The following is a 9,095-nucleotide window of genomic DNA, read 5'->3' as shown; positions in this document are numbered from 1 at the left end:
AAATTGAGACAATCTAATGGCTGAAAATGATCTACATCTTGATTCCATTGTAACTACCACAAAATTAAAGTTTATGGGATCATCTCTCGATTTTATTAGGATATATTTATAAATTTCCCTAATTTAGTAGCTTCCTCCATAAATATATACCACATAAGTTATATAATGTGGTGGATCATGATTTATGGACAGAGACCAACACAATAATTAATTTTAAAAAAAATCAATCAATCCAAATCATTTAATTATAATAAATTGTAAACATAAATAAAAATTAGTAAAGAAAAAGAAAAAAAAAAAACCTCATGCTTGTGGCTGCAGTGATAGTGTAAGCAATGCCGCACCCAATTAGACTTGTTTGTTGGAAGAGGCCACAAATCCAAAGGTTCTTCTTTCCTCCTAAAATCAATGCGCAAAAAGGTTATTAGTTAAAAAAATATCAATGAAGAATATTTAAATAAAATTAAAACATTAAGTTGGTTAATGATTTATTTATTGTAAATAATTTGAATTTTGTGGCAATCGTCATCTATAATTATTAAGGTAAGAACTTGCTTAAAAGGAATCTTTTTGAAGATGTGGACTGATGTATACGTTTAGCTTTTTTATTATTATTTTATTTTTTAATAAATTCCGGTCAAATCGCTTTTTAGAAATATCAAAAAATTATGCACCAATGATTTAAATTTTTTTAAATATTCTATCATATAACTCTGAAAAAAAAAATTACTATTTTTTCAATAAGAGATTTAATGTGTATTTTATAAGTTCAGATATTTGAACTCAAGTTTTTTTCAAACCCAAAACACATGAGAACAAGTTATATTTATATTCTCTTTAACTATTATTTACATGCAAACATTTATTTTTACTTTTAAGTTTAGTTATATAATAAATTTTGAGAGAAGAGTTTTATATACAATAAAAAGAGCTAATATTTTTTGTTTTAATTAACGAAAAGGAACTTTATATATATATATATATATATACACTTCTAAAAAACCTCATAATTATATATTCCTCTTAAAAATAATATTTATACATATACCCCATTTTACTAGGTGTCATTTCACTCATGACCACAAATGTTTGTAATTTATAATAACATTGTGGTCACAAAACTTTTTTTTTTAATACAAAAGCTACTTAACTTTTCTCATGTTGCACGTGTGCCCATAATGACTTCTTGTGATTTCTGGCAAGTTTACTAATGTAAAACTGATATGGCGCCGAAAACCACCTTAAAACAGATCATTATTATCACACATACAGTTGAAGAAAAATTAAATCGTTTTTGTATTAAAAAGAAAATTTGTGGCCACAATGTTATAAAAAGTAAATATTTGTGGCAATGAGTGAAATGAACCCATGTTATTAGTAGATGTTGAGATGTTGGAATATACAAACTTAACTATAGTTTTTTTTAAAATTTTTTTAAGTAAACTCAACTATAATTAAATATTTACTATATTGTAGAAAATATCTAAAATAGTATTAATAGTCTTTTTCATTAACACATGCTTTTTAAATTTTAGAGTTACAGTTAAATTCATAATTGTCCTTCTTCCCTATAGTTTAGCACTATTAAATTTTTGTTTTCAACCTCAAAGTATATATACAAAACAAGTAGTTCATGGAGATAATAAATAAAAGCATGAAATGAAAATTTGACAAATTTTTAATAGGAGTAGGACATCAGCATAGTTAAAATTGAATAAAAAAAAATTAGAAAATAATTCAATAATATATCAGTGACATACTAGTCAATAAGTTTAATAATTTTCTCTTACTTTATGGGTTTATACTTTTTAAAATAGGGAAAAATTATTTTAGTTTAAACTTATTAATATAGAATTTATTATTTTGGAAAAATAAATGTGGACAAGTTTTAAACGGTTGGTCCCTACCGACACTTGATTGGCAGGTACATAATACACCAATTTTACCTTACAACTTGAAAATAAATTTAAATCTAGAGAAATATTATCATCAATTCAATAATATCTTTTAAAATTTTAAAAAATCAAGTAACTATAAGTTATAAATATATATGTGCAAATAACTAATAAATCAAAATTTTTTTTTTGGATCCACTTATTGTTTATTATTTCAAAATGTTTATATGCACCAATATTAATTGTCCACTTGGATAGCCATGGTTAATTCCTTATGAAAAGGGATATAATTCACCCAAGGGTCACATTAGCTTTCATTGAAAATTATTAAGAAATTAAAGTGGCGTAGAAAAGCCAACTAATAATAATAATAATAATAATAATAAGGATGACAAATATTGATAGCAACTTTAAAACAATATAACCCAAGTATTTGCAAAAGTTATTGAAATTGATTGTAAATATCTTCATAAAGTCAAAGAAATTCTCAAATTGAAGTGATCTAGATATGTTAAATCATTACTTTAATTATTTTTAATATATTCAGACAATATTTGTCATGCCAAATTTCTATTAATCAAAACCAAAAACCTATTATAAATAAAAATAAAAAATCAAATAAAAAAAATCAGTATTATTCAATATATTTGTAACTTCAACAGATACAAATTGTTTGAAATATTTTTTTAATAAATTTTAAAGTTTTTTTTTTGGCTAAATCATAATGAGATTCTAATTAATAAATGATTTATTTTACGCAAATTCCTAAAATATTGTTTTCTATATCATCAGATATTTTTTTATTTTAAAATATAGACATGCCACATATAGTTTTCGACCTTAGAATTGAAAGAAAAATCAAATAACAATTATGCTATTACAGGAATGATATATCAAGATATACTATATAACATCGATTTATATGTTAATTCCTATGGAGTATGTCTCAGCATTTTGATCAAAATGAGGAGAGATTAAGTAAAAGTTTCGAAGTACCTAAGATGATCCTGACAGCATCCATGTATGTTCTGTTCCGAATATGACCGAGTTCGGAGTCTGGCGACCGATAACAATTGGTGAGAAGTGAGGACTGTATCATGGTGACTGCAGCAAAGAACAACATTGCCAGAGGACCAGCTATCCATCCAAGCTGTGCTGTACTCCATGCAAGTGATAAAACACCAGAACCAATCACTGCAGTTATTATATGTGCTATTGCAGTCTTTAAAGTTCCTGCCAATCCAACATATATATATCAAATTAAGATAACAATAAATTAATTAGTTCATGATGCACTAATAATAATAATATAAATAAAACAACTTAAGTACCAGTTCTATGGATTTCTTCATCATGATCATATGGTGTTTCTGGGAGCTCTGGCAGTAATGGAGTACTGTTTCCATCTCTTCCTACACCCATTGTTTCTTTTTTCTTTTCCTTCTGCTGAATGATATGATGAAATGGTGAGTATTCAGGTTTGTGGTTGTTGGTTGTTTGGGGCTTGTTTTTATAGATGTAAAATTTTAGTGCTCAACTAAGTTTCTGAATATATTATTATTATTATTTTGGCTTTATTGTATGGAATTAATAATCTTAATTTTTTAGGTTACTGGATCTTTGATTTCGTTTAGCTTTCCGCGTGTCATGATGATCAAAGGCTTTAGACATTACTGTACTTTAAAAAAAATAAATAAATGAAAGAGATGTTTTGCTGACTTTTAGGTTGGAAAAGTAGGTATTTGCTTGTTTTTCTTTTAATAAATATTAGGATGAATTTATTAAATTTCTAATAATAAATGTTTCTTTGGTCCAATATGTGTTGATGATCTAGTGATGTTTGATGGCTGTTCACAAATGTTGTTGTCTCTATTGTTTAAAATAATATTGTTAATAATTTGAAGTAATTTAAGTTGAGTTTGAAGTTACATGTAATGGACTAGTTATGAACTTATGATTAATGATTTAATAATTTAGTACATTTTTATTTGATTAAAAATATAAAAAATAAACAGGAAAGTACCAAAAAATCTCTTTATAGTTTGCATAATACCAATAAATCTTGCAAGTATTGGGTTCCTTTATAGGTCCTTTTTTTTCTCAGCCTATTTGCACTTAACTAAGGCTTTGGAGGCATTATTTGGGTTTGGAAATTATCACAATTTTTTTTATCTTTTCTCATCTTCTCAACCGCTTGCAATGACGAAAAGAATGCTACAATCTCCTTGGGAACCTTGCGGGTGTGTTGATGGTTAGTGTGCTGAATCATTGGGATTCGTGTAGGGAACCCTATTTCTGGCCAAAGCCGCATCCCTTCGCCTCTCTTATTATGGTGAAGCCTGTGGAAATCCCCTTTTTTTCTCGCAGTCATCTTTCTTGCAAAACCTCACCTTCAAGTTCTCAGGAGACTTCCATCCTTGGTTTTGGGTTGTCCGAGAACCTCTCCTGCAAAGGCTTCGGGTGAATTGAAGGTTGGCGATTTGCTTCAAGGAAAAAACCGGCTGAAAGATGAGAATATATACTTGGGCGCATAATGAAGGAGGGCTATTTGATTGGCATTCTTTATTTCCTGTGTAATTTTGTTTAATTTCCTGTGTAAATATCGACATTCTGTAGTATGTAGATCGTAATGTCTGTCGCTTTGGTTGTGCAGTTTCTATGTATCATTTGTAGTTTGATGTGTATAATATTATGTTTATCTTTTAGTCATTGACTCAGTGTGTGCATTTTCTACACAATACAGAAGATGGCAACAACACTAGTCAACGCTTGGTGTTATCTGGCCCCTATTGTCGAAATGATCTCGGAGTTGAAAAAACAAATGAACAGGCGATACTGGGAGATCCTCCACAGGAAATCATTTACCCATTTGATGGATGTCGCACCCATGTTGCAAAAGAGAGGGTTCTTGATGCGCTATTGCAAGTGTATGATGACTGCAACCATCGCTTTAAGATAGGGGAAAGCATGCTCTCATTTAGAGCAGAAGATGTTGCACTCATTCTAGGCTTCAGCTGTGATGGAGATACCGTATCCTTTAAGCACGAGAGGGTCCAATCTGAATTTGAGAAGACTTTTCTACATAAAACACATAACCATCACCGTGATGAAATTAAAGTAAACATATTTAGGCTTATATGCAGCAAAGATGGTAAGGAGGAGACCTTTGTGAAGCTCTTGGTAGTGTACTTCATGACGACCGTGTTGTTCCCCAATACTTCTCTGAATGCACCACCATTTGCAGCAAGGTACGCTGATGATATGGCTTCACTCTACCGTTACGCCTGGTGCATGTTGTTCACAGGTGGGTATGACCGATGTCCCTATGACAACTGCTCCTGTGCAACTTTGGTGTAAAGGAAAGTACACCACATTAGGCTACATGAAAGGGTGCTTCATTGCCCTAATCATCTAGTTTTATGAGATGATGGGTAGTGTGAAGAAACTGTGATTGGGATAAACACCTCGTATAATGTGTCACGGGGAGTCCAGTTTCATAAAGGTGGCATTTATTGGCCCTCTATTGAAATCAATCAAAGGAAACCAAGTAAGTTTTTCCTCTTTCTGTGTAAAATGTTTGCTACTTTGATGCAATGAGTTGTTTCATGTGTATCATAATAGTTTTGTGTGTATGATAATAGCTTCATATGTATAATATTGTGTTTCTGTGTAATATATTAGTTTACTGTGTATGATACTTGATTCTTGCATAGAAAACTACATGTGTACGGTTTCATCTTTTATGTGTATATTTTAGATTAACTGTATATGATATGCTGACGATATTGTAATTGTTGCGTGTTGCTTTGTAGTTCTTCGAACTTGGGCCAACTAAAGATGGCGAGAATGTCTTACTTGGCAATGTCAGGAATCAAACCCGCTAATAAACCTCTGGTACATCGTTTGAACCGGGGGATTAAAAAAAGAGGATCCGATAACCAACTAGGCGAATGAGGCCTTCAAAAAAAAAAATTCCCTGACTAATGTTGGGAACAAACCAAGCGCTGAGCCAGTAAAGAAGCGAGCTCAGGATCATTCCCCCCAGACAAGTCTAAGAAAATTAGCCGTCTTTAGCCATCAGTTGAAAGGTCGTATTGATTAAGTTTCATGAACTGTGAGCTTGTATTGACGAACGTGATGCCAAAGATGCAAATCTAAAGAGGGGTAACTTACGGGCACAGCCTTTGGATTCTGGCACCTGTGTGACGCCAACGGATATAAGTCAATCCTGTGGTAATTCGACTTTTTCATATATATATATATATATATGTATATTTTTTCCCTCATGTTTCAATGTGTTTTCTTGAGTGATTTTCATGTGTGAGTGTCCTTAAGAGTGCCCCAAGTCATTAGAATAAAAAATGAGGTCAATCGGACACCAATTGAGTCATTTAGAGCCATTTATGTATAGGCTGAATGGGCATACCGGGGTCCATACGGATTGGATACACCCTGGTATGAAAATTCCAGAAACTTTCTACTAGGTCAGACATGCCGTATGAGGGGTTAGTTTGGGCCGTAAATTTAGGGTTTAAAAGCCTTTTTTTTTTTTCTCATTCTTTTTACACCTTTCCTTGAGACCTTTTCTCTTCCACTTTCCTCCTCCTCTAGAACCTTCATCCCCACTTCTCAAACGCATCATCCCATGCCTTGAATCAAGAAGAAACTCGAAGATTTCTTCTTCCTCTCTTGAGAAGTGTTTTTCCTTAGGGTTTTGAGATGCTTTGAGGTAAGGATGTGTTTTATTTGATCTTCTTCTTCTCCCTTTCTTTATTTGGATTTTCTTTGAAGTTGTTGATGGATAATCATAAGTTTTGTTTGGATTTAAAGAATAGAAGAACATTGAAGTTGTATAACCTTGAATCCATTGAGATTTGAGAAAGATCTTACATGTTCTAAATTAGGATTACTGTATCACCAAACCAAGTTTGGTTTTTTTGCTTTTCTTGTTAGTTTTGAGGGTTGTGAGAGTTTTATTCTTGTTAGATCTTCTTGTTAGAGTGTTTAGCAAACCCTAGGAACACTCATTTTCCCATTTTGAGCATTGTTCTTCATTTTAATTGATCAAGTCATTGATGAGGTTTCATTGCTTGTTTGGTTGTTCAAATGATTCTAGGAGGTGAGACTTCAATTAAAGGGAAAGAGCCGGTAAAGAAGTAACACCGGGGTGTTTTAGCTCGCCGAGTTTGTGAGTGGGATTTACTAAATCATGGGTTATAAATCATGCATGCTTTCTAATACTTAAATTGTTTGCCTTTGAATGATAAACTTCATGTTTGTTAAAACTCTTGAAATGTTTTCCATGGGATCTAAAAATCTTGATGATTTATGACTTGGCTTATTTCTTGATTGTTGGTAAAGATTACATATATTATTTGTGGTTTGGAAACCCTATGCTTTGAAATATATGTTTTCAAGTTATGTATTTCAAGAGTATGGATATTCTTCTAATAATAACTAAAAAGGCATGTGTAAACCAAATTGAAATTCATTGTGATGATGTTATATTTGAAGTATATTTTCAAAGATTACACTCATATGATGTTCTTGATGAAAGTGGTTTCATTGAAGATGTTATAATCATGTTATTCACTCTTGGAGTGAAAGTTGCATATGTGAAAACTTGTAATCTCTTGATGAGAATTGTGCTATCATGTTGATATTTTTATACTGAGCCTATGGGTAGGATATTTGTTTAAATGTTTTGATGGTGACATGGGAGGATCCCCAATACCTACTGTAGTAAGGGTTAGAGTTTCCACGGGCCGACCTTGATGGGGTGGCGTGGAGTACTCAAATGAGGTTTTACCCTTTTAGGGGGTGCGTAGAGAGCCTGAAAGGTGTGCAGGGTTGGATGCCCGGAGTCACCACACGGGTTTCCCAACGGCCAACACCAAGATACGCGCATCTTGGTGGCTCCTGACCTAACCGAGGGCACGGCTAGCGAATGGAGGGTTTTTGAGGCTAGTTGTGATACTATTGACTATTTTAAATTGTTGGTTTATTTATTTCTAAACATTTTGAGCTATAAGTTATTAAAGAAATGTATGAATTTGGATTTCATACTTGTATGGATTCCGTGATGATGTAAAAGGTGTTTATTGTGCATTTCTTATGCTATACTTTCTATTTAAAGTATTTTAAATATTTTGAGAATCGAAGCATATTTTGGCATTTTATCTTTATTCAACCATGTATGAGATGTAGTTCCATGTTTAGCTCCTCACTGAGTAACTTAGTTACTCATCCTCTCTTCTTTTCCCTCCCAGGTGATAGCATAGCAGTGGAGTAAAAGCATGAAGTGCTTGGCAGAGTTTATTTTATGATTTTCTTAAGCTGTGTATGACACTTAAAACATTTTGGCATGTATTAGAAAGATCCACTAGGATGTTATACTTTCATATTTGGTTTTACTTCTCTTGGATATTCCTAATTTTGTCAGTCAGGACTATGTGATGTGTGAGAGTTATACCCAGTGTTTGGGGGATGTTAACCTTGTTGTTATAACTTTCTGTGTTGTGTTTATTCATATTTCTACGTTGTGTTACAGTGTTGTTCTTATGTAGTAGTGTTGTTGAATGTCCTCATTGTTATATTATTTCTTGTTGTTATAAAATATTGTAAAGAGAACAGGATAGCCTTAAGGTGATCTAGGGTTAAGGCAGGTGTTTGACCTCCCCTGGGTTGTCGTAGCGGTATGTCATGTGTGGGACCCGCGGGACGGGGCGTGACACATCCTCCTTCTTTAGGTTCACCCCTTATTTCAGGTACAAGGTTCAAATGGGTAATGTAGTCTTAGAGAGGTAGACCTGGCTAGCATGATACGAAGATGATGGGCAATAAGGAAACTCCTGCATCTTATAAGACCGTATCTTGAGCTGATGTTGAGATTCCCCCGACAACAAGTTACCAATACGAACCAGAAGCTGCAACACAGGTCCTCGCCATTGACAGTTTGGTCTTAGGAGATGACATAAATGCTCTCGAGACCCCCCTGGACAAAATTCCTTCTCTTGTACCCCTTGAAGACCTAGTGGTCGTCCTTCTTTTGTTACGCGACGTACGACTGTGCTAGACACACGTTAAGCCAGTCCAACAGAAATTTCTCCAAAGAGGCCTCCACCAAAACGAGCCCTAGTCAAGAAGACATCACCAAAGAGGGTAAAGTCAAAAAGAGCCCCACTGAAGAAAGCCGCATCA

The 9,095-nt window shown here is 33.0% G+C and overlaps 1 long non-coding RNA gene across 1 annotated transcript; it reads left to right on the top strand.

Annotated features, from left to right (window-relative positions):
- The first annotated feature begins 6,509 nt into the window (after positions 1 to 6,509).
- On the top strand, positions 6,510 to 8,227 carry LOC120266644. Its single transcript, XR_005538217.1, has 3 exons — positions 6,510 to 6,624; positions 7,012 to 7,083; positions 8,165 to 8,227. It is a non-coding gene; the product is annotated as an uncharacterized LOC120266644 (long non-coding RNA).
- Positions 8,228 to 9,095: the final 868 nt, after the last annotated feature.

This window comes from Dioscorea cayenensis, chromosome 8, assembly GCF_009730915.1.
Source record: "Dioscorea cayenensis subsp. rotundata cultivar TDr96_F1 chromosome 8, TDr96_F1_v2_PseudoChromosome.rev07_lg8_w22 25.fasta, whole genome shotgun sequence".
NCBI classification, from domain to species: Eukaryota; Viridiplantae; Streptophyta; class Magnoliopsida; order Dioscoreales; family Dioscoreaceae; genus Dioscorea; species Dioscorea cayenensis.
The sequence above is the reverse complement of the archived record's forward strand: the minus strand, read 5'-3'. Positions and strand labels throughout refer to the sequence as shown.